The 26,466-nt window shown below is 39.9% G+C and overlaps 1 protein-coding gene across 1 annotated transcript in view; it reads right to left on the reverse strand.

Moving 5' to 3' along the window:
- Positions 1-16,220, reverse strand: part of RNF19A (ring finger protein 19A, RBR E3 ubiquitin protein ligase) — a 59,264-nt gene extending 43,044 nt beyond the window's left edge. The window contains exon 1 of the mRNA XM_068525671.1: positions 15,979-16,220. The gene's annotated coding sequence lies outside the window, so the exon portion shown is untranslated. The remainder of the gene's footprint in view (positions 1-15,978) is intronic.
- Between the last annotated feature and the right edge of the window lie 10,246 nt (positions 16,221-26,466).

The following is a 26,466-nucleotide window of genomic DNA, read 5'->3' on the forward strand; positions in this document are numbered from 1 at the left end:
TAACACTGGAACATTAATGGTCCTCTTTGACTTTAAACCTTTCATATTTACTTCCTCTTAATATTTGCCCTTGAATTTTGTGATTTTTGAAGAGGTTTAAGATGTTTATTTAGTCACATCTACCAAGTTCTTCTTTCATTGCTTTATATGCTTACAAAGTATTTTCTGAGGATAAAATCTATTTATAGACATATTTACCATTTCTGGTACTGTTCATTCCTTCTTGTGGATCCAAGTTTCATCTGATGTCTGATGTCATTTCCCTCCAGCCTGAACAACTTCCTTAAGCATTTCTTGGTGTTGCAGGTTTCCTAGCAATGAATTCTCTCAAGTTTTGTTTATTTGAAAAATGTCCTTATTTCACCTTCATTTTCATGGATATTTTGTTCCGAATACAGAATTCCAGGTTGATAGCTTTATCCTTTCAGAACTTTAAATAGGTCATTCCACTGTCTTCTGGTCTCCAATCATTTCTGATTAAGTCATCCTTCATTGATATTTTAATTCCTCTGTAGTAATGTGGGGGTTTTTCCCCTTTGGCTACACTAACATTTTCTTTCCATCTTTGACATGCAGCAGTTTGATTAAGATATGCCTAGATGTGGTTTTCCTTTTATTTATCCTACTTGGGGTTCAATGAACATATTTTTTACCCTACTGTCTGTCTATGTCTGTCTCTTATCTCTCTTTCTGCTATTCACATGTTAGTTTAATACTGTCCCATTGGCCATCAAGGCTCTGTTCATTTTTTGTAATCTTTTTTATCCATTCTTTGGATTGGCAAATTTTGTTGATCTAGCTTCAAGTTCATCAACTTTTTCCTCTTCCTTCTCCAATCTGCTGTTAAATCCATTCCGTAAAATCTTTATTTCAGATATTGTACTTTTCAGTTCTAGACTATCTATTCTTCTTTATAGTTTCTATTTCTCTGTTGAAATTGCCCATCTATTCAGTCATCATGATCATGCATCTCCCTTTAGGTCACTGAATATATTACAGTTGCTTTAAAGTCTGCTAATTCTGCTAATTTTAGGGTCAGCTACCATTTTGGGGTGGATGGTCTTGACATTAAATCACATTATCCTGATTCTTCACATGTCTAGTAGTTGTCTATTATAAACTGGATTTTGTGGATGTTAAGCAGTAGAGACTTTTACAGCTTCTTATCTGCTTCTAAGAGTGAGGATTTTTATCATACCTGGCAGTTAAATCACTGGCTAATAAAGTCAAAACTGTGGAGGCTGGTTTTATGTCTTAGAATGGGTCTCTGGGCACAAATGTTTAAAACCCCTTAATTTGGTGGGAATGAAACACCAAATTGTCTCCCCTGCAGAGAGTAGCAGGTGAAATCTCTAGTCAGCTTTTTCAGCCTAACTGCTATTATTTTCCATTGAGCTCTTTGGAATCTTTCTGCAGAGTTCAGGGGTCACCAAGGTATTTCAGGGGAGTTTTTTCATAGATTTTGGGGCTATCCTACTACAACTCCCTCCTTTCTGGGATTTATCCACTTAATTTCCAGCCATTCTGGCAGTCCCAAATTCCATCCCTTGACACCTTAGGCCAGTAAGACTTTAGTTTTCTGCTTGATTTTCAGCTGCCCTGTGCTGCATGAACTTTTCCTCAAGAGGAAAGCTGTACACACTTTGGGGGAAAAACATCTGGCAGTTTTCCAAAGGAGACCTTTACCAAAGGATCTGAGATACAGTATTCTTGAATCTGTATACGATGCTGTCATAGGAAATTTTAGCTTAAGCATGCATTAATTCATTATTCTTTATAATCATTAATTCATTTACTCTTTCAACAAATATGTTCAGTGCCTATCATGTGCCAAATACTCTTCTAGGTGGTAGACATATAAGAGTGAACAAGAGAGACAAGGCCCTTGTTCTGTGGAACTTTCATTCTAGTGCATCCTAACCAAGCACTGAATAAAGACATTTCAGACTATGTCTTCCCCAAATAGTAATATTACTGACTTGGCAAGGATATAAATTATAATAAAGTGATTCCCTTTTTTCATAAGCATAATATTGAAAAAAAAAAGACTTGATTTTATATTTGAGCATATATGATAGTCCCATAATCTGAACAAATATTTATCAATATCCCATTTAAAGCTTTTTTTCTAAAAGACTATACGTACGTGCTTCTGACAGCACTCTATTTTTCACAGTGACAATGGTTTCCTAGCATAATAAATAGCAGACAATTTAAGTTGTACAAAGACGAATCACTAGTTATCTGACCAAATGATCTAGTATAGAGAAAATTAATTTAGCTCACTGTGCATAACTTCAGAAACAAATATGGTAAGTAAACAGTGGGGGATATCCTTGAAACTTAATTCACTTCTTTGGCCTTGCTCTTCCTCTAGTGTTAAATAAAGTTCCAAAGGCACTGAAAAAAGGAAATATTTATCTTCCATAGCATTTACTACATAGAGTTGCAAACAACATATCAAATTTAAATATGCCTAGGTACAATTTGGTAGTAGTTGATTACCAAAAAACAGAATTAATTATCATAAGCCTTCCTTTGATCAGACTACAACTAGAAGTGATGTACTAGAAATGATGTATCTGCACACAAGCTAATTTTGGCCCCAAATAAACAGACCTTTGTACATCTGAACAAGAAGTTCATTAACAGAAATTTGAGGCATTAAATTACTTGGATTTTCATATACAGCTTTGTCTGAACAGTGATAAATCACTAAAGTTCATTATAATGAAGTTTGATATTGCTCAAAAAGGTTATTTATATGTTTAAAGTTATTTTAAGTAATGTCATTCATCTTGTCAATGTCAAATGTGAAAACGTCATATTTTCTTCTAATAAATCTATTCCCCAATATAGCTGGAAATTCAGCTACAGCAGCAGTGCAGGCTCTGGGCATAATTCTTGCTGTCCAAATATTAAGGAGACAGACTCTCCTTATAAATCTTATAAAAACTCTGACTCATTAAACATCTCTTGATACAGTCTGTTAAAGTAAAAATATAATAGGCACGATAATAAATTTTTGGAGAAGGATAAAAATGCTTAAAAATAGCAGCTAATGCATGGATAGGCTTCAGAGAAATCCATGAAATTTCTAAAACTGTATACTAAATTGTGAATATAGGTATATTCTAGAGATAGAATCCATAGCTTTCAAGAGATTCGCCAAGGAGTCTAAAGTATAACAAACTGTTAACTGCTACTGCTGAGATGGCAGAATTTAATTTGCCAGTAAGTTACCATCAGTTTCTGTAAATTGTGTCTGTTCTCACTAATTTACATTATTAGTACAATATTCATAATTATTAGCTCAGTTAGAACATACTTCTATTCCTTTAAGATTTGAAGTTGCAGTTCCTTCCAAAAAAGTTTGGGGGAACATAAAAAACAACGTTCATCCCTAAACAAATGTCTCAGATTCAGAATGCAAGAATAAATATAAGGTATGTAGATAGCCTAGAATAACCCATCACATGTTTAAAAAACAAAATCTAACAAGCAAAGGCTACCTGTTGTATATTCAAAGGACAACTGAGTATAAATATAAAGATATTATAAAGCAATAATGTCATCTTCACTTAAAATGGCAATTACCACTGAAAAACTTTTTTTTAAGTTTATCATTCCTCATAAGGTAAGTCAATAACAATATTCCTATTTAAAATGTAACAGGCACAAAAAAGTAAAATGTTTGATACCCAATGAGAAAGAGTCAGCAACGGTGCTAGAAATACAACCGAAAAGCCTTTTAATTACTGGAATGTCTCCTCAGAAACATGAGCCTATTATACGCAGATCTAAGAAATCTGGGTTCTATAGATAGCTACCAAGTGGTTTTGTGGCTTTAGTTCAGCAATAACCTCTCTGTATCATCTGTGGCAGAGATGATGTTTTATACCCACCTGTTTCATTTTCCTTCCATTTGCAGCTAGATGCAACCATGTGTCCAGTCCTGGCCAGTGCAATGTGAGTACAATGATGTACGCCCTTTCCAGGACTAGTCCCTAAATCATCCTTTCAATCATCCTTTGAGCTCTCTCTCTTCCCTCACTAGCTGGCTGAATATAGTAATTTTAGTGATTGACTCCAAGTAGGCCTCTGGGGACAGCTGAGTCACAAGATGGAAGGAATTGGAATACCTGAGTCATCCACACGGTTCTCTGTGTGAGTGAGAAATTAACTTTTATAGTGTTCCGCCTGAGATTTTGGGGTTGTCTGTTTCAGACACAACTATCTTACCCAAGATAAGGTAAAATGAGGGAATAACTTACGAGTAGCTTGGACGGGAAATTTTTAAAATACTATACAAATATGGGGTAATGATAGCATCTTTTTATTCAGACAGTAAAGCACAGACTTTGGAGTCACAAAGTTTGGGTTCAAGTTCAGATTCTGACACTTATTAGCTAGCTGTGTGACACTGCGTTAAATTACTAAGACAGTTTACTCAACTGTAAAATAGGAATAATGAATAACCTACAGTCCACAAGATTATTACTAGGATTAAATAAAATATATAAAGAATCCAGCATGCGTATGACATATTAATCACTTAACAAATATTAGCTATAACTATTACAAATATCTGAGGAGATGGCACAAATGTAACTGAACCATTTACTGGATAAAACTGTTTAAAAAGAGATTATCATGCTTAAGGTTAGAAATAAAATGAAACAAACTGTTGGCTCTGAAATGGCTTGTCTAATGTCATCAGAATAGTTAGCCATTTTCAAGTTTGGAATACATCATTATAGTACACGAATTTCTCCAACATAAATATAGTTTTCACCCTTGTTATGTTTATACAGCTACAAACCTATGACAAGTGGTCTAATATTAAAAGTGGAGTAAATATTTGCAACTTAACTACTTTTATATATGGGGGAGGTGGAGGTAACTCAACAGAGCATTAACATAGGCACATATCAGTTTCCAGAAAGTTTTTTGGAAAGTGAATGCTTATCAAGACTCAAATATACTACCTTGAGCTCTATCCTTAACATAATTTCTATGATCGCCTAGAAACATAAACTAAAAGTTCAGAATAAACTATTCCCATATGCCACAAAGCCTCCCCAAAGAGATAGTTCTTAAACAGCTCCACAAGCATACACCTGTTACATTTATCTGTTTAAGCCTATTCTTGATTGGGAGGTAGAATAGAATGGTACTATGTGGTTTTAATAATACTCATTACAAATAATACTCATTACTCAATCCATTACAAAAATAAGCTGCTGCAGAAAGAAAAAGCATTATTCATTCCATTTTCCAATTAAAAAAAAAAGATTTAAAACATTTTGACTAGCTCATTCCAGGCACTCTTTGTTCAGAAGGGCAAACAATACACCAATAGGGAGAAGGTAGGAAAAGCATAGTGCAAAACGATGGGTATGATAAAGAGGGCCCAGAGACATGAAAAAGTTTTTAAATAGGTTTAAAAAAGATATCCAGCTGTCAAAAAAATGTTTTTGAACTGGTTAAAATACTCATTGCTATATATCAACAGAAGGGAAATATTAACCTAGTCTGGTATTAGTCAAGTCTGTCTACTTTTTGAATTTCAACTTCCTTATTAGAAAGCTAAAGTGATTGGATGAGGTAATGTCTAAGGCCCCTTAGTTCTAAAAGACTATGATTCTAATATACAAATATACAGACAGCTGTAATACATAGCATACTCTAGGGTTAAAAGTGGACAATTAATATTTCTTTCTGTTCTTTTAAAAATATCTCCAAATTCACTACAGTGTTGGTATACTCTTTGGTCTTAGTAAAGCCAGTGGAATGAGTATTATCTTTGCAAACTGAATTTTACCAGTTTCATCACTAATCTGAATAATTCTACTATTTGGACAATTACAAATACTAAGTGTTTGGGCTAATTTTGTCCTAACCATTTTTTCTGGAAGTTGTTTTTTGTTTGTTTGTTTTTTAATAAAAAGTATTGATAACAGCAGTAACCTGCCTCTCCAATTTTGGAAGTTCATTTGTCTCCTTCTCCTAAAGACCATGAGGGGTGGGGGAAGCGGAAACCTCTGGTTAGGGTAAATCACTGTGTGTGCGTGTGCATGTGCGTGTGCGTGTGTGTTTGTGTATGCTTAATTTTATGACGTATGTACATAACTAGGTAGAGCACAGGCTGGCAGAGCTATTTGATTATAAGTTCTAAAGGCTATTTTTAAAACTTTCTTCAAATTATAAAGTAATTCTCAGAAGGAACAATATCTCTTGGGAAACAAGAGGCACAATAAGCAACATGTGTCTATTTTCCTTTGGATACACAGCATTCATAGAGCTTCTCTCTAAACACGTCCCCCGAAAATAAAATCAAAACTGAAATACAAATATTTCTTAATTTTATAGGGGAAGAAAACAAGTGAGGGAGTATTTTCTAAAGAAAGCAGAAGAATCCAGGTAAGAATTACACAACAGGTGAACAATCATAAAGGTTTTTCATTGTTATGGCTTTCTCATTAAGAATTCAAAAGAAACAAGATAGATTTAACTATAATTATAAAACATACTATTAAATTAGATGTATTAGATATTTAACTATAGGAAGCATCAACCTAAAGACCAATTTAAAAAATCAGCAATCAAGAGACAGAGGGGATCTCAGATAAGTCATGGAGATACAAAAAATGAAAAGGATACAAACCTGGAACTGTTTCACAAATACTAGTCATGCACAGGTGCATCTGCTAGCTAGATACCCATTTGCTTTTCTCAGAACACTGCATCAACTTTATTTGGCTGTGGAACCTATCTTTCTAGTGACACTAATGTTCCAACCTAACCTTACATTTTATAAGTGAGAAAACTGTATTCTAGAGCTACTCAGTCGAATGTATCATCACTGGCCATATGAAACTATTTAAGTTTAAATTAATTAAAATTAAAAAAAACTAAACTCCAGTTCCTCAGTTACACTAGTCACATTTCAAATACTCTATAGCCATATGTGGCCACTGGCTACCATACTGGACGGTGCAGGTCTAGAATGTTTCCATCACTGCAGAAAGTTCTATTGGATAGTGCTGGTCTGGAGGTTATTTGATTTATCCATGCAGCTAATGTGGCAGACCCAAAGTCTCAGTCCTCTTTCTACACTACTTTACTTCCTCCACATGACCTTCATTAATCACCTGGTTTCTGAATTATCACGTTGGCCTTTTGTTAAGTTCTGCTTACAAACATCCATTTGCTTCCCACAGGTAAACTTTAAACTTTGCATGGCATTCCGCAATCTTACCTTAGTCTCTCACCATTCTCCTACATAAAAACACACTCTAGCCAACTGGTCTACTTGTTAAATATATTAACAAAACATAGTTTCACCTCCATGACGTTTCCTATGTCTTTGTCTCTGCCTGAATACTCTTTTCCACCTTCTCTGCTCTGCTTATTTAAAGTCCTACTCTTCTTTCAAGGCCCAACACCTACCTTATTTCCACAAATCATTCTAGGTCAGTAATTACAGATAAACTACTAAAAATTGTTTCATACTTTTATATAGAAGTTTACAATTTTCTAAATACTTCACCTAAATATTTTACTGTGATTCTTTGCTAGAATGTGGGAAAAAAGTTAAGCAGAGTAAAGGTAATCAAGAGCGTGTGTATGTGTGGTGCTGATTACAATTTTTTAAAGGGTGATCAGAGCTTACTGAAAAGATGACATTTAAACTAAGACTTGAAGGGAGTTAGCCATGAGGAAATCTGGGGAAAGAGCATCCAAGGCAAAGGCAACAGCCACTGCAAAGGCCTTAAGGTAGGAATGTGCCTGGTATGTTCAAGGAATAGCCTAGAGGCCAGAATGCGGCCAGAGGGAAATGAGCAAGACAAAGAATATACGAGACAGGTCAGAATGTTATGGGACCAGGTTGTGTATGGCTTTACAGACCACTGTGAGAACTTTGGCTTTTATCCTAAGTGAGATGGGAAAACTTAGGGGGCTTCTAAACAGAGACAGTTTAGAATCTGAATAATTTAAAAGGATAATTCTAGTGTTAAGAATAGAACGGGGGGGCTTCCCTGGTGGCGCAGTGGTTCAGAGTCTGCCTGCCAATGCAGGGGACACGGGTTCGAGCCCTGGTCTGGGAAGATCCCACATGCCGTGGAGCAATTAGGCCCGTGAGCCACAATTACTGAGCCTGCGCGTCTGGAGCCTGTGCTCCGCAACAAGAGAGGCCGCGATAGTGACAGGCCCGCGCACTGTGATGAAGAGTGGCCCCCACTTGCCGCAACTAGAGAAAGCCCTCGCACAGAAACGAAGACCCAACACAGACATAAATAAATAAATAAATAAACTAACTACATTCCTTTAAAAAAAAAAAAAGAATAGAATGGGAAGGAAGAAGTAAGGACAGTAACATGGAGAACAGTTTAAAGGCTACTGCAATACTCTAGGAGAGAGATGATGATGGGCATAAGGATATGTTTTGAAACTAGAACTGACAGAACTTCCTGATGGATTCCAAGAGGATTTTGGCCTGATTAAGCAGAAGGCTGAAACTGCTGTCCACTGAAATGGAGAAGGCTGTGAAAAGAACAAGTTTAGGGAGGAGCTAAGAGCAGGGGTTCATTTAAAGACATTCAAGAGATGCCTTTAAATCTTAGGTGAGAATGTACAGCCAAATACCCACATGACAGGCATGGAGTTCAGGAAAAAAATCTGGCCTAGAGATAAAATTTTGGGAAGAGTTGTTATACGAATGGTGGGTAAAATCACAAGCATGGATGAAGTTCCCAGAGGAATAAATAAAGAAGGATAAGGACTGAGCCCTGTGGCATTCCAACTTTAAGATATAGGGTAGAAGAGGAGGCTCCAGTAAAGGAGACAGGGAAGGTGGAAGGAATCACACCCTCATGAGACAAAACCTCTTGGTCTATCCCATCAGTATTACACTTGCCCCCTCCCTAAATATAAACTGTATCTTAAGAACGCCCTGAGAGACAATAACAATGTATCTTACATGATATAAGCTATTTCTTAGGCCTGTTCAGGCTTGAGGGTATTAAGACACTTCCTCTGATACTTCTCAGAATGGATAAGAATTCTAAAGGAAGGGCTGTCTGGTCTCTGAGAGTCACAATGCATGATACAAAACAGAAGTAAGCACAGATCTTTTTACTTTTGACTGTATATTAGTTTCCTGTTAACAAATTACCACAAAGTGGGTGACTTCAGACAACAGAAATTTATTTTCTCACAGTTCTGGAGGGTAAAAGCCTCAAATCCAGCAGCGTTACGATCCCTTTGGGGTTGCACAGGAGAATCTGTTCTTTGCTTCTTCCAGCTTCTGGTGATTACAAGCATTCCTTGGCTCGTGGCCACATCACTCCAGTCTCTGCCTCCACGCCTCACATTGCCTCCACCTCTTCTGTGCATCTTCCCCTCTTCTGTCTATCTGTAATTTCCCTCTGCTTTTCCCTTATACGGACAACCTGCCATTGAATTTTGGACCCCTCAGATAACTTGGGATGATCTCCTCATCTCAAGATCCTTAATTACATCTGCAAAGACTCTTTTTTCAAATAAGGTATCATTCACAGGATCCAGAGATTAGTAACTGAACATCTTTTTGAGGGCCACCACACAATCTACTACATGACTCCAGAAATTTTTGCTAAGGTCATCAGTAAAGTGTGTTATGTTTATGCAAAAAGCCAAAGGATGTTCATCTATAATTTTTTAGAAGTTACTATTATTATTATTTTTAATGAAAGGACATGGCTATAAGGAGATACCTCTTTGATTTGGCTATGTATTTGATTTAGCTATATTTGGCTATGTGTAACTGCTTAGCAGGTAACCACTGTAACCCCTGGTTTGGATAAAAGAATCAGTTACTGTGCTATATAGTACATATCCTGTACTGTAGGATGTGATGACAGACTTTTCTAAATGGTTGCTTTATTTTCCCCACTTAAATGCACTTAATCAGCCCCCACCCTCTCTTTCCAAAGGACCTTATTTCATGATTTTGATTTAAGGATGCCTATGTAAGAAGTGTTGGTTATTCATGCAAACAAAAACTGAAGGATAGGGGCTTCCCTGGTGGCGCAGTGGTTGAGAATCTGCCTGCCAATGCAGGAGACACGGGTTCGAGCCCTGGTCCGGGAAGATCCCACATGCCGCGGAGCAACTGGGCCCGTGAGCCACAACTACTGAGCCTGCGCGTCTGGAGCCTCTGCTCCGCAACAAGAGAGGCCGCGACAGTGAGAGGCCCGCGCACCGCGATGAAGGGTGGCCCCCCCTTGCCACAACTAGAGAAAGCCCTCACACAGAAACGAAGACCCAACACAGCCAAAAATAAAAATAATAAATAAATAATAAATAAAAAATTAAAAAAAAAAAACTGAAGGATAAATTAGTTAAGGCAACGTTTAAATAGATCAGAGGTTTAAAATCGGGTTCTGGAGCAGACCTAGTCAACTCTCCTGACTCAATACGTTACAAGAGCATCTTGTTATTGATTCATTCATTGTAACTTATTCCAGTGTGGGAGGTAACAGGACCTCAGCACCAGCAGTCTCATGGGTACTTTTTCCTTCTGTTTTTATACTGAGATTTGCTATGACAAGTTACTAATAATTTAAAAATCTATTTTGTAACAGTCTTGTCTGAGTAGTTAAGAGTGTTTCAAAGACATAATTTATACTAATCAAATGAAACAGATGATAGCACATTCTCCCTCATTTTACAGACAGGGAAAGAGAGTGAGGCAGAGCCATTTTGGGAAAGTTGTACAAACGAAAAGAAGTCAGGTATCCTGACTTTCAATTCAACTCAGTAATTCCAATTCAATGACATATGTGCTTCTGTATTTGGACTCAAAAGACATGTTAGAAAGAGACTATCAAAAAAGACAAAAGAGGGCTTCCCTGGTGGCGCAGTGGTTGAGTGTCTGCCTGCCGATGCAGGAGACACGGGTTCGAGCCCTGGTCCGGGAGGATCCCACATGCCGCGGAGCAACTGGGCCCGTGAGCCACAGCTGCTGAGCCTGCGCGTCTGGAGCCTGTGCTCCGCAACGGAAGAGGCCGCAACAGTGAGAGGCCCGCGCACCGCGATGAGGAGTGGCTCCCGCTCGCCGCAACTGGAGAAAGCCCTCACACAGAAATGAAGACCCAACACAGCCAAAAATAAATAAATAAATAAATAAATTAAAAAAAAAAAAAGACAAAAGAATTTCTGTGGAAAGGAAAAAACATTTCATACAAAATACTCCTAGAGCTGTGCTGTCCGGTGTAACCCCATGGTGGATGCAAGACTTGGTATGAATAAAAGAATGTAAAGTCATTCACTAATACATGCTGAGACAATAATGTTTTGTATATGTTGCGTTAAATAAAATATATTATGAAAATTAATTTCACCTGTTTCTTTTTACTTTTTAATGTGGCTAACAGGAAATCTTAATTTATGACTTACATTATATTTCTATTAGATAGCCCTGCTATAGAAAGAGTTATGAAATAGTTACATTACAATACATACTTTATTCAGTTAGCAAATACTTATCCAACACCTATCATCGTCAGGCCTTATGCTAAGTGCTGAGACCTTAAGAGTGAACAAAGATAATGGTCCCTGGCATCACACAGTTTACATTATCTCCTACACTTCTACTGCACGTTTCATATGTATTATCTCATATGCATAAGAATAACTTAGAATACTTCACCATTTGGGGAGCAAATGCCAATACCTGACTTAGAAATCACAAAATATAAATCATCAGTAGATTTATAGTAATGGCCATCTATTTTTGTGATACATTAGTTATATTATTATGCTATATACGATTTATCTGGAAGCCTAACACTATCTCACTCCCTACAGCTTCTCCTGGTTTCTTGTTCCTTCCCTCTAACTAGTTTGCTCCCTCCTACGGCTCATCTCTACCAGAAGTCTCTACAACTGGCAACCTTGCTTGCTATTCACATTACAGCAGGGCTGTTTATACTTTCAGGGGTCTCCAGAGGAGGACAGAGATCGAAAATGTTAAGTGTACATAATTTTAAGGGGCTAAGTTCAGTTTTTTGAACCCAAGACTGAGTTTTGAAGTTTCTTTTCGGCTTAAACAAACTAGGGTGATTTCTGAGGATTTTGCTTCAAAATTCAACGCACAAATTTATTTGAGGGTTAAAACAACTCCTTATTAGTTTTATCCTACTGAGGATTTCACAGAAGAAAACTCTACTCGGGGAGGGGGAAGGGGAAGCTGGGACGAAGTGAGAGAGTGGCATGGACATATATACACTACCAGATGTAAAACAGATGGCTAGTGGGAAGCAGCCGCATAGCACAGGGAGATCAGCTCGGTGCTTTGTGACCACCTAGAGTGGTGGGATAGGGAGGGTGGGAGGGAGACGCAAGAGGGAGGGGATATGGGGATATATGTATACATATAGCTGATTCACTTTGTTGTACAGCAGAAACTAACACACCATTGTAAAGCAATTTACTCCAATAAAGATGTTAAAAAAAAAAAATGCTGGTATACTCACACACAAAAAAGGAAACTCTACCAAGCAGGACTTCAAAAACAAATTAACAAGTAGCATTTCTCAAGTAAATGACTTTTAAAAGAAAATAGTAGGTAACATCAATAGAACAAGAATATATAATGTTTTTTAAGCTAATATCTTAGCTTTCGAGAAAATGTCACCAATAAACAAATTAATTGTTCAGGTTTTATTGACAGCTACAAAGACAGCAATACAAGCAAAAACTACTTTATCAAAAGGGGCTAATTTTTCTCAGTTTAACACAGAAAGTATTACTGACATATGACAGCTATTGAGAAATGAACGAAGTATCCAAGTTTTAAACACCCAAAATGATTTCACTGCCTTTTTTCTACCCTCATCTGAAATACAGATGTGTTTAGCAAAGGAACAGTATCCCACAGTCTTTAGCTGTGCAGGTGTGGTTATATATATAGTTGTTGCAGGGTTATACAAAGCTAACAAAAGCTGGTACCTCATGACTTAAAAATTAAAAAGCCAAAGAAAAATAATAATTACTCCTGACTGGAGAAAAAAAATCACCTAAGGAAAATTTAGCTGATCTCCATAAGTAATCAGATTAACATTTTGCTTAAAAAAAGATCAAACCAAAACCTTTGAGCTAAAGTACTTCATATATGACCATGGGTCCTTTCAGACCATCATTAAACTACTAGTGCTAGTTTGCCAAACACAATGCCAATACAATCAAATATAAATTTAGAAATTCAACCTTTTTTTGGCCTTCAGCCCAAAATGGCCTAATTTTTACATGGGCCTTAAATGATAAAAGATCATAAAGCTTAGCACGAAACCAGCCTGCATTTGACAATCAACTGTCACCTGTTAGAAGCATCAGAAAAACAAATAACAATTCTCTAGGATTTCCTTTATAACCTGAGTAGGGAAGAAATATAAAGAGGCAATTCAGATATAAATGCAACAAAATTTATCCCTAGCTTACTCTCTGCCCAGCACCTGACCAGGGATTTTGACGTGTTATCACAAATATTTGTCTTCCTTCTCTTCCTTGAAAAATTCAGAAAACTACGTTTTTCAGTCCTCAGCGTCCTCCAGATTGGGGGGATGGGGGTGGGGCGGTGTGGGCAGGGATGATTAGAAACCAAAGAATTTCTGTCATAAATCTAAGGAAGTGTTAAGGATAAAATCAGAACCTGCCATAATATACAAGAGATTCTTTCAAATGATAAAAGAGTTTGTTTTAAATTACCTATATTGAATTCCATCTAACAACCCTGTGAGAATAATATCTTTCAATCTGATCCCATTGAAGAGAGGCAACCCCAAGCGTCTTAATTCACAACTGCAAAAATATGACCTTACGACTTCCTCTATTTCAAATGTGTGAAGTGCATTTATTTTCCACTAAAATGCTGAAGTAGCTTTAAAAACAGACAATAATCTTAGTATCTTTCATATGTTAGGTAGAAAAAAAAGTTTCATTTAATCAAGTAAAAAGGCACCCAAAATTCTACAAATCACCACCAAAATTTTAAAAATTCCAATATTGGTCTGAAGACAGTAAAATGGACCATTCTTTATATAAACTCTAATGATCAACTGAGGCGTCATTCAAATGAAACAACAATATTTCAAGTAGCTACTATCTGGAGCCTAAAAACTGAGTTGTGTTTCAACTCCTAAAATAACGCTACAGTTTTAAAAGTTAATCTTACTGGAATCCTCCTGGAAGTCACAGATATTGAAAACCTACACTAACATTAGTTGCCAAATGTAATTTTTTTCCTCAGAAAGACACCTTGTGGTGACATTAAAATAGTTTCTGAGGACACATGAAATTTAAATTTCAGTTACACTGTATACAATAATAGAAAGGGGAATAAAACTAACTATAAGAATAAAAAGGGTTTTTGTTGTTGTTGTTGCATAATGTGGTTTAGGTCCCAAGACTTAATTCTAGATCTTTACCATGGAATTGCACGTAGCAAGCAAAGAACATTTGAAAATAAGCGTCAACAATAGATCATCGCCATTTTCTAAATAGAAGTATTTACATTTTGATTCAGTTCTGACAGTTGGGTGTTAAGGAAGCATAAACAAGCCAATATGGTAATAACAGCTTGACTTATAAAGATGCTCATTAAGATGGTTAATGGCAAAACCGAAAATGAAACTTGGGCATACCGTCAGACTTCACATAACAAAAAGGGTCAAGGAATTAGGTTAAAATAAAAAATACATATGTATAAATAAAAAGACAGCCATGTTCCTACCAAAAAAAAAAAAAAGAAGAAAAGTGGAATGCTAAGGAAAAATCACAAACATTTTAAGGCAACCGATCAGAGAAAAGAACTGCTTTATTCCTCCACCGTTTACTAACATTTAATAATAGCGTTTGCAGCCAACACCTGGGTTTGAAAACTGCAGAGGCATTTAAATGCTGTTCTTTCCAACGTCCACCCAACAGGACGTTCCGCAACATTTTGAATAGTAAATATTAACCAGAATAAAACATCGTTCGTATATTTCTACCTTCAAGAGCTAATGGGAAAAAATTAAGACCTTTCTTTCTCCCATATGTAGCCTTAACCATTCTCTCCCCTCTTTTATTTACTGCCCTTTGTCGCGAGGTTAATGAACCCTGAACTTATTTCCCTTCTTCCCATTAATGAAAAGGGTGGGGGGTGGGGGGAAGGGCAACGGCAGAGGGGAAGCCAAATGATAGGAAAAACTGGAAATTAAAAACAGTGGCATTACTCGCTGGATGAAGACTGAGAACTCCCTGAAGGTTTAGCGTGAGGAAGACAACCCTGCAGGACCCCTCTTAAGACATACTTCACCCCAGACCACACCATTTTTCGTCTGTTTAATTTCTGCTTTTGCAGGGGGTGGCAGTCCCCCGGATGAACGTTCCCCAGTGCCTGCCTCTCTTTTCCCCGAGGCCTCCAGCCACAGGGGGTGGGGGGCGCTGGCCCCGGCTCCGAATTTGCAGCGAGGCCCGGAAATCGGTCCCGTTAGAGCCGATTTCACCCGTCAGGAATGCGCTCCGCCCCCGCCACCTCCCCGTCGCGGCCGCCCTCCGCGTCGCCTGCTCCAGGGGCCGGGGAAGTGCAGGAGGGGAGCGCCGCCTCCGCCCGTCACAACACCGCCGGGTCGGCCGCCCTCGCCCCAGACTGCTCGGGCCAGGAGGACACGGCTCGCGGCGTATGCCACGCCTCGCCTCCGCCCGCGCGGCCGAGGGGACGCCAGCGCCGGGGCCAAGCCGGGGACGCGGAACCAGCCCGAGGCCTGACCCCCGGGCCGCCCCGGCCCCGCGCCGAGCACGAGCAGGGGCTCCTTTCCCGTGGGATTTCCGAATCCATTTCCGTCCCGGGGAGGGGCGCAAGGGTAGCAGCCGGAGCGCCCCGTGTCGGAAACTGGAGCCGCCCCTGCCCTCTGGCTCCCGGGCGCAGCTTCCCCCAGTACCCACCCGTACCTTCAACTCCTCGGGGCGACGCAGGGCGCAGGGCTGCGGGCGAGCAGGCCCATCTCCTGGCGGCGGCAGCAGCCAAAGGAAGTACGGAGGAGGGTTCCTCAGACCCGCCAAGGCGCCTCTCAGCTGGGGCGGGGGGAACGGAGAGGAGGGCTCCAGACGGCCGCTTTCCCGAACTCCTCCTCCGCAGTTCTGTCTTGACTGCTGTTCCCGGGAACCAGCTCCGCAACTGCCATTCTCCCCCTCCCTCAGCCCCCGCTGTCTCCGCCCCCTCCTCCCACTCCTTCCTCCCGCCCCCGGCCCGCCCCTGCGCACCGCCCACGTGCCTTGCGTCATGGCGTCACGCCCACCCGGCCCGTCGCGGGCGGCTCTGGGACGCGGCTGTTCGCTCGCTCGTGTTCGCCCCGCGCACGCCCGGGAGCTCCCCGCCAGCGACTCGGGCGGCCGGGAGTGCGGCCCCTCCCGCCTGTCTCCCCGTCCGGGGCTGTCAGCGGCCCTTCCTGCCCATCATCCCGCAAGACTTCCCCGAAGCGGGCCGGGCTGTGGGGCAGGTGTCTCCTCCAAGGACGGGTGGGAGCGGCTGGAGGTGTAGGGAGATGCTGGACTTGCGGAGCCCGGCTGTCGGCGTTTCGCACGCCATTATTCATTCCTTTGTGTTCTCACGGTTCACCTGCTAGATTGGCAGCCCCAGGGAGAGCAGGGCCGTGGTGCTGCAGCGAGTTTCTAACCTCTCCGGGAGGAAATGTCCTTCCCTCAGGGTGGCGGCGCCCCGCCGCCCCCTTCTTTTAATGGACCTTAGTTTTCCGCAGGGGCTGCTAGGAGCAGCCCTTAGCCACAGTTGAACACCTTGCGTGAGGGTTCGGAGAATATCTTCCAGTCACCTCTTTTTTTCCCACTTGATATCACAGAGTCCCTTAAGAATTCAGAATTCATATTTCAGTTATGTTTGATACCTTCTGAATTACTTTAATCCACTTTATCCGTTCCACCCCCTCATATCCTTGAAGCCAGCCATACCCTCTTTGAATTTTTTAACCTACACATGACTGGGTATCAGTTCATCTTCGTTGAATAAACACATTCAGTCCATTCCTTCCTAGTTGATTTCAAGATTTAGTCACTCTTTGGAATACTGAGAAACAGGAATGTTATAGATGCTGGACAGAATGTCCTTTCGCCATCTGTTACTTAACTAAATATATCCCCCTATCAATCCTTGTTTTAGTGTATCTAATTTAAATTAGAAACAAACCAAGGAGCCATGGTCTTTCAGAGGGTACTTGGTATCTTTGGTAACCCAGTAAATATTTACCAATTAGAAAACTAAACAAGGTTTCTAAGCAGTTTAGGTCTAAGTATATTTGACCACAACTCTTAAAGGAAGTAATGATGGATATATTCATTTTCATTTATCGGAAGTTTTAAAGCTGTTATATATTCCTTTAAATGCTATTTGGAGGCTGCCAGCAATTTAATCAGTGGGATACTTTAAGCCTACAGGTAGTACAAGAATAGTAAGTTAAATGGATTTATAGAATGGTGCCCATCCATAATATAATCCTTCCTGTAAATATATCAACATGTTGAACAACATTTCAGAACAGATGGGGCATTGTCTTGGAAGGGAGTTTTGAGGAAAGAGTCTGCAGAGTGGGAATAGTCTTGTACTCTGTCATAATTTCCGGAGATGCCTTTTCCTGTCATCTTAAAAACTAGAGGGATTTCCTGTTCTTCACTAGGGCAACGTAAATCTATTAAAGAAATAGCTATTGAACATCTCCACTCAAATCCCCACAGGCACTTCAAACTTAGCCTGTCCAAGACATAATTTGTTATCTTTTTCTCAAAACTTGCCTCTCTCTTTCACCCAGGCCCAAGCCAGAAATCTAGGATTCTTCCTAGGCACCCTCCTTTTGATCAGTTCCAGTTTGTAGTTAACCACCAAGTCCTGCTTACTGCATGTCCTAAACACCCCTGCACTCACTCTCCTCTATATCCCCCTTCTACCTTTGGGGCAGTGGTTTCAGCTTGGGCTGCATGTTAGAATCTCCTCTGGAGCTTTAAGAAATATCCTGACGCCCAGGCTGCATCCACCAATTAAATCAGGAGCGCTGAGGATGATGTTCAGGCGTCAGTATTTTTAAAAACTCCCCAGGTGATTCCAATGCAGAGCCAAGGTTGAAAACCACTGGAGGGCCTCATTATTTCTCACTGGATTACTGCAAAAGCATAATAATTGGCCCCAGGTGCCTCCATTTTCGGCGCATTCTCCCTTCTTTCCCTACTCTCTTTTAATTCTTTCAATATCAATTCAATAAATATTTATTGGGTGCCTAGTTCGGGCAGAGAGTTTTGCTGTTATTGAAACTGGGAATACAGCAATGAAAAAGACAGGCCTTGTTTCTGCTCTCATAGAACATATATTCTGGGGCGCAGAGTTGGGGAAGGCAGAGTAAATAACAACAGAGACATAAACAAAAAGAAATAAATTTACCAGAGTAACATATAGAAACCAGGGAGCCTGTTACTTCAGTTTGGTGTCTCAAACTAAAGTCCACTCCTCGGACATTTGAGCTGGGTTCTATTAGGCTGGCCAAAAAGTGCCTTCGGTTTTTTTTTTTTTTTTTTCGGTTTTTAAGTTTAAAAAAAAAAAGACATTTTTCATTTTCACCAAGAACTTTATTGAACAACGTATTCACCCTTTTGTTCCACTACCTTCTGCCATTTTTCAGGCAACTTCATAATTCCGTCTTCCCAAAACATATTATCTTTTTGAGCAAAGAACTGTTCCAGGTGCCTTTTACAGTCTTCCAGGGAATTGAAATTTTTTCCATTAAGAGAATTTTGTAAAGACCTAAATAAGTGGAAATCCAAAGGTGCAATGCCTGGTGAATACAGCAGATGAATCAGAACTTCCCAGCCAAGCTGTAACAGTTTTTGCCTGGTCATCAAAGAAACATGTGCCCTTGCCTTATCCTGAGGGAAGATTATGCGTTTTCTGTTGACTAATTCTGGATGCTTTTCATCGAGTGCTGCTTTCAGTTGGTCTAATTGGGAGCAGTAATTGTTGGAATTACTCATTTGGTTTTCTGGAAGGAGCTCATAATAGAGGACTCCCTTCCAATCCCACCATATACACAACATCACCTTCTTCGGATGAAGACCGGCCTTTGGCTTGGTTGGTGTGGTTCATTTTGCTCGCCCCACAATCTCTTTCATTCCACTTTTTTGTACAGCATCCACTTTTCATCGCCCGTCACAATTTGCTTTAAAAAGGGAATGTTTTCATTACTTTTAAGTAGAGGATTGCATGCGGAAATACTGTCAAGAAGGTTTTTTTTGCTTAACTTATGTGGAACCCAGACGTCAAAGCGATGAACATAACCAAGCTGGTGCAAATGATTTTCAGTGCTTGATTTGGTTATTTTGAGTATGTCAGCTATCTCCCACATGTATAACATTGATTGTTCTCAACCAGTGCCCCGATTTGATTGCTGTGACCTTCAACTGGTCTACCCGACCGTGGAGCATTGTCTAGCAAATCTCCAGCACGAAACTTCGCAAACCACTTTTGACACGTTTGACCAGTCACGGCACCTTCTTCATACACTGCACAAATCTTTTTGTGCATTTCAGTTGCGTTTTTACCTTTCTTGAAATACTAGAGCATAATATGCCGAAAATGTTGCTTTTTTCTTCCATCTTCAATATTAAAATGGCTACACAAAAATTCACCAATTTTGATGTCTTTTTTTTAAATGCATGCTGATATGACAGCTGTCGCATACAATCTAACAAAATTGTTTCAAATGAAGTTAAAGACAACTAAGTGCTACTAGAGCCATCTTATGGAAAAAACCAAATGAACCTTTTGGCCAACCCAACACAAGATAAGAAGGAGGCAAACAAGTTACGGGGTGGGGAAGGCAGAGGAAACAGCAGATGCAAAGGTTCTAGCAAGACAAACTTGCCAAGTTCAAGGCAACTAGAGGCTGAAGCATGGTGAGTAAGAGGGAATATGATGTAGGTTTAGAGAGGTAAGAGGCAGCCAGATTATTTAAGACCTTTTAAGGTCATGATAAGAATTCTAAATGGTTGGGATGATGTGCGATGAGAAACAATAGATTTTTAAGTGGAGTGACACCCAATTTACCTTTGAAAAGGATCACTCTAATTGTTTTGTGGATCAGATTGTAACAGAGCAAGAATAGAAACAGGGAGAGCAGTTAGGAGGCTACGACAAGAATCCAGGAAAGAGATCATAGTTCTTTGGACCAAAGTGGTGACAAAAGAGGATGGTCTTGGTATTTGTTTTAGAGGAAGAATTGATAAGACTTGCTTGGAATGGGGTAAAAGTAGGGAATAAGAGAAAGAGAGCAATGGGGTTACAATAATAGCTACTCTTTATTGAATACATATTATATGACAGGCACTGTTTTAAGTGCTTTATAAGTATTAGGCCATTTAATTATGAGTCCCAAAAGGTAGGTGCTATTATTATCCCATTAACAAATGAGGATCTGAGGCTTGAGAGGTTGTCATTTGCACAAAGTTACATAGCTGGTAAGTGGCAGGGCTGGGATTTGGACCACGCAGGCTGTCTGGCTCCAGAGCTCCTACCCTTCTCCCATCCCTACACCAGCCCCCTCCATTGGTGACAGTCAAAGTGAAAATTTCTTCAACCACACAAAGCTGCTTGCAGTACCACAAATCCTCTCTCCTTTCTCCCTTCCTGTCCTTCTTTTCTCTCTCTCTCACACATGAGCATCTTCTTTTCTTTGCACATGCCATCGACTCTGCCTAGAGCGCCCCCTCCCCTCTCTCTGTCTAGCTCAATTTATCAACCTTCGCTGGCCCTTACAGGCTAAGCTGAGCCCATCTTCTCTGGCTCCACAGCAATCCTGTGCCTATCTCTATAATTTTCTGTGTAAAGCACTTCATTATTTTTGTAGGTCTTTTCCACTAAATTTTGAAGTCAGGTAGCTTAATCCTGACACATAAGGAAGAGAAGAAGGAAGCAATCAAAGATGCCTAGCCATGCACATGTGGCATGCCTTCCCTGGGCAATGAGAGACACAAATATGGTAAAGTATTGTCCCTGCTTTCAAGAAGTTTGTAAATTTGGCAAGGAAACAGACACATAGAAAATCGCTCTAATACAAGGGCCAAAAGTGTGATAAAAACATGTAGGAGCACTGGACAGGATATTGGAAGCAAGAAGCTCAGCCTTAGGGTCGTTTCATTGGAAAATATGCAACCAGGAAGGGGAGCTTGGGGTTTTTTTTTTTCACCATCATCATTTAACACGGTTTGGGGAGGCAGTCTTGGGACCTCATCCAGGAAGACTTGGGAGATTCTCAGTTGCCACAATTGGTTCACTGGAGTGTGCTACTTCCTAACTGCTCACTCTTACCTGTCCTTTTGTGATTAAATATATTGATTCCCAAATTGGTCCAGTTCCCTTCCTGGCAGGTCATAGAAATGTCTTCTTAGCCAGTTCCCTCCTTTTTCTCATCTATGAGGTTTCAGAGCCTGGGTTCTAGCTGCGGGACCTTGGGAAATTTACCGAACTTCTATGACCCACAACGTGGGGCCCAGCGTGTAAGACTGTGAAGGTTGTGGCCTGCATTACCACAAGGGTGCCGCAGACAGAGACCACACTGTGTACAGTGCCCCTTGGGTGTACTCAACCTGCCCCACCATCAAATGGGGGTGAAAATAATACCTGCCCCATTGGGTTGTTCTCAGGGCTAAATGAGTAAATGCAGATACAACACTTAGGCTTGGCATGTAGCAAATCATCAGTAAATGTTAGCTACTATTTCTAGGTAAAGGGAAACTCACTAGAGTGGGAGATATTCCAGCTAGGATTTTATTAATTAATTAATTAATTTGTTTATTTTTGGCTGTGTTGGGTCTTCGTTTGTGTGCGAGGGCTTTCTCTATGCGGCAAGCAGGGGCCACTCTTCATCGCGGTGCGCGGGCCTCTCACTATCGCGGCCTCTCTTGTTGCGGAGCACAGGCTCCAGACGCGCAGGCTCAGTAGTTGTGGCTCACGGGCCTAGTTGCTCCGCGGCATGTGGGATATTCCCAGACCAGGGCTCGAACCCGTGTCCCCTACATTGGCAGGCGGATTCTCAACCACTGCGCCACCAGGGAAGCCCCCAGCTAGGATTTTAAAGAATGGGGTCGTCTGTGTCCCGGCTTGGGTGGTTCTCTTAATTGTTAGGACCATATAGAGAATCTGGAGAGGAGAGACCTTTTCTCTTCCAAATTGAGAACCTAGGCCTCTCAATGGAAAAGTCGTTCAGGTAGCTGAACGCTGAGCGGCTCTGATCCACTTATCCCACTGCTCTGACCTTGCACAGGGGAACTGGCCTCCCCAAAGCCCACCCAAGGTACTCTTCCTTGTAGGAAGGTTAGACTCCCTGAAGGGCTATTTAATAAGCCTTTAGGATGATATTTCTCAAAGCATAGGCTAGAAGCATCATTGCTAGAATCACCTGGGGTGCTTACTAAGATAGATTCCTGGGTAATTCATATCACATGTTTGAGAACTATAGCTTAAGTGTTTCAGCCATTATGACAAAATCCCAACTTCAAGCAGTTTTCTTCCATTAGATCTCTTGATGGGCCCTTCAGAAAGAAGTGTATCTTTTTCCTCTTCATGGTATCCATTCAATTACCTAAAACTTGATTCGTTCTCCCTCTTACCCATTATCCAGAAGTGATATCTCCTTTAACCTTTGCTTGTTGGAGACTGGATCCTCAGGGCACCATTGCCTGTTGCTTACTCCAGTCTTTCTTGATTACCTTCCCTCTTTGGCTGACTCATGAGCAAGCCAACCCCATGCTGGTGACCTGGGCCAGAAACCCCCAGAGTCCCCTATAACTAGAGCTGGTTAGACTCACTCCAGGTTGGACAGAATGAGTTCGGCTGACTAGGTCCACAGTGGTGGGCTGCAATGGGAGCAGGATGTCACTGGATGAGGAACAAGGACTTAGTGTAATCGTATGTCCCAGGTGGCTCAGGACACACCTGGCTTATACCTGTGTGTGGGCTTAATTAATAGTACCACCTTTCTTTTTTTTTGGGCCATGCTGCGGGACATGCAGGATCTTAGTTCCCCAACCAGGGATCGAACTCGTGCCCCCTGCCGTGGAAGCGTGGAGTCTTAACCACTGGACCACCAGGGAAGTCCCAATAGTACCACTTTTCACTTTCAAAGGGGCCTGGGTTAGACAATAAATTATATGGTCATCCTGGTAATGAGCTTCATGTCAAGACCAACAGTTGCAATGCCATAGCCCCTGGATTGTGCCTATACTACCCCCTTCCTACCTTCCCAGCCTCCAATACCATACCGTGGTTCCTTTCTTCCCTCTGATTTCTTAATGAACTTACTTTGGTATCATACTTCGGGCCTACATTAAAGGATTTATAAGAAAGCACCATGAAATTTGTTGCTATATTTACTCTCTCTAACAATATCTGGAAAATGTTTTTCTTTAGTTTTAGCACCTGGTATAGTTGTGTTTCCCTTGTGTATTATCCCCATTTGTTTTGTCTTCTGGATACTCAATTGTGGGACTGACAGTATTTTCCTTGGCTGCGAGGAAGCTTACAGCCATGTATGAGGCATCCTTCCGGCCTGTGTATAATATTGAACAGGATGCACTTTACATACTTAACTCACTTCTGACTTAAATCCTCTGCTTCCATGTCTTCACTGAATTCAGATTTAATTTTTCTGGTGTTATTCATATCTATCTCTATCTATCTATGTATCTACCTATCTATCTATCTAATCTGTAACCCAGCTTTTATGCTATTAGAAACAAGGCAGGTATAAAAAATATTTATGAACACATGCCCACAAACAAACTGGTACGGATTGCTAGTTATATAACTGAAAGAGATTATTTTTAAATGTACACAAGGAATACTTTTCTCACTTACAAAATATAATGTTAACAAATAAATAGCACTTTAAGTAATGCTGGGTATAGCATTCTTCAACTACATTATTGTCTAAAAAGTGAAAATATTCCAAACAAAAGAAAACAAACAAGAGATTAGATTAATTTTCAAGCTGAAATATTTTTAGCTATGACCCAGAACCTTATACCAAATCATGTAATGAAGAACGCTCACTACCGAAACCACATGGCCTAGTTAGATAGCAATCAGGAGTGTTTACCTTCACAGTGAAATCCTGTGCTGTTGGAGATGAAGAAAGGGAAAGGAAGAGGGGTGGCCAGGGAATCAGATTTGGGGATGTACAGTCCAGGTAATAATGATGACCCACGAAGAGGAGTCTTTTGCCAGAAGCGTGTGGCCCGTAACAGTCCCCAGACAACTGTTCTTTCTGTTGGCCTTGACAAGATTGCAGGGGTCTTGGGGGCTGGCTCCTTGCAGTTTGCAGCTCATATAAAACCACAAAATTCACCTTAATGAAATTACTGAAGAATACATTTTATAACTAGTTTAGTTTGGAGGTTGCACTGAATTTATAAGACTCAAAGCTAGCTGTTCTATGGATGGTATACTGAGTTACTTTATGAATAAATTGGGCAAGTTAAATCTGCTTCAGAAAAGTTTTACCCCAAAATTATGGAGATAATGCTCTGTATAGTGATCCCTGCCCTTTTCCAGCGTGAATATACCTATTTGTCTTTCTTAAGATGGAATTATTTTTAAAATATAAAAAATTTTCAGAAAATAAAGTAGCAGACTCATGTAGCTCTTGACAGAAAAAATGTTAACATATTCTCATATTTGTATTATTTTCTAAAGCAAAAGAAATGAGACATAGAGTTGAAGCCTACTTTGTACCTTCCCCCCATCCTATTCCTTTCCTCCCAAGGTAACTGTTATCCTGAAAGTTCTACCTTTCTGGCTCACATTTTTATCCTTTTACTATAAAAATGTATATTTCCAAATAACATATTCTGTTGTTTTATGTTCCAAACGTCGGTTTTACTAAATGATATTATATTTTTTACATAAATGCTATTATAAATTCATATCATTCTATAGTCTTTTTTTCCCTACACAACATTGTTTTCAAGATCTATCCATGTTGATACATGAAAATCTAGTTTATTCATTTTAACTGCTATATAAATGAGCATTCTTATACATATCTCTTTTTGTATAATGGGAGAGTTTCTCTGGGGTATATACATAGAAGCAGAATTACTAAAGATACTCTTTTAAAAGTTTAAAAATACTATAACCCATCTTGTGGCCCCCCTCCACTTTGATTATACTTGTAGGTATTAATATTCAGTGGGTGAAAAAATACATGTGTGCACTTGGATTCTCAGAGCCCTTCCAATAAAAGGTCTAAAATTACTAGTACAGGCAGATAAATGCTCATAGATCAAGGTTCCATTATATCTGTTTCATCTTTATAATGAGGGTAATAAAAATATCTCCCTCTTAGAGTTTCTGGTAGCATTAGATGAAATAATAAAGGTAAAGTATTTAGCACTGTACCTGGCACTTAGTAATAGCTCAGTAAATATTAGCTGTTATCAATAGTATTATTTTAAGATGAGTGGATATTGGATTCAGTGGCTTTTATTTGAAGATAGTCTGTCATAGGAAAATAGAATTGTAAGGAAGAAAGAAAATGTTATTCCTCCCTGTAATACCATTTTGGGAAGTTTTATCTCTATGTTTTTCTTTTCCTTTCAAATCGTGTTTAGTATTTTTGGCAGAATCTCAGCACTGAAACAGTAAGAAGATACAAAACATTTAAGCAGGGAGAAAACACTGGGGAGAGACAACTAAGTCCGAACGAAGCCCTACTGGGAGTGGACAGCTGTTCTGCAGGTGCCATCTTTCACCCTTTTCTGCCATCCATGCTGTTCAATGGAATTGTCACTTTAGCTCCATGTATGCTAACCAGGAAACTCATCAGCAATTACCAAAAACAATTCTGTTTCTAGTATGGTTCCAATTTTAAAAATCCCATCTACCTTTGCCAGGGGAATCCCATCAGAAATGTGTTAGGAGAGGACATATTTAAACAGTTATTTCCTAGCAAATGTGGCTGGAATCCAAAATGGCTAACTGAAAAGTCTATGCGATATAAAAAGATGGACGAGAGATGACATGTCATACCTTGAATGCATCAACTGACATTTAGGGCTAGAGGGGAGAATTTAACTTTGTTAACTTGTTGAAATTCATACTTGGGAGTTTGCAAAAAAAAATAAAAAAACACAAGTTTGGAGCTAAAATGACTGTGCCAAGCCAACATTCCTGTCCATGATCAAAGAGAATAAGATTTGAAACCAGTTGGATAACTGAGCGAGGGAGAAAAATATCTGAAGTCTCAGGGCCAGAGATCTGTATTCAATCTCAAATTGTTTCTAGGGGTTTTATATCCTGTGATAAAAGCAAAAATTTTAAACAATATATCTCAAGGACATGAGGGGGAAACTAAACAATTGCTACAGTGCTGTGATTTTGAGATGGCT

Source organism: Eschrichtius robustus, chromosome 17 (genome assembly GCF_028021215.1).
Source record: "Eschrichtius robustus isolate mEscRob2 chromosome 17, mEscRob2.pri, whole genome shotgun sequence".
In the NCBI taxonomy this organism is placed as follows: domain Eukaryota; kingdom Metazoa; phylum Chordata; class Mammalia; order Artiodactyla; family Eschrichtiidae; genus Eschrichtius; species Eschrichtius robustus.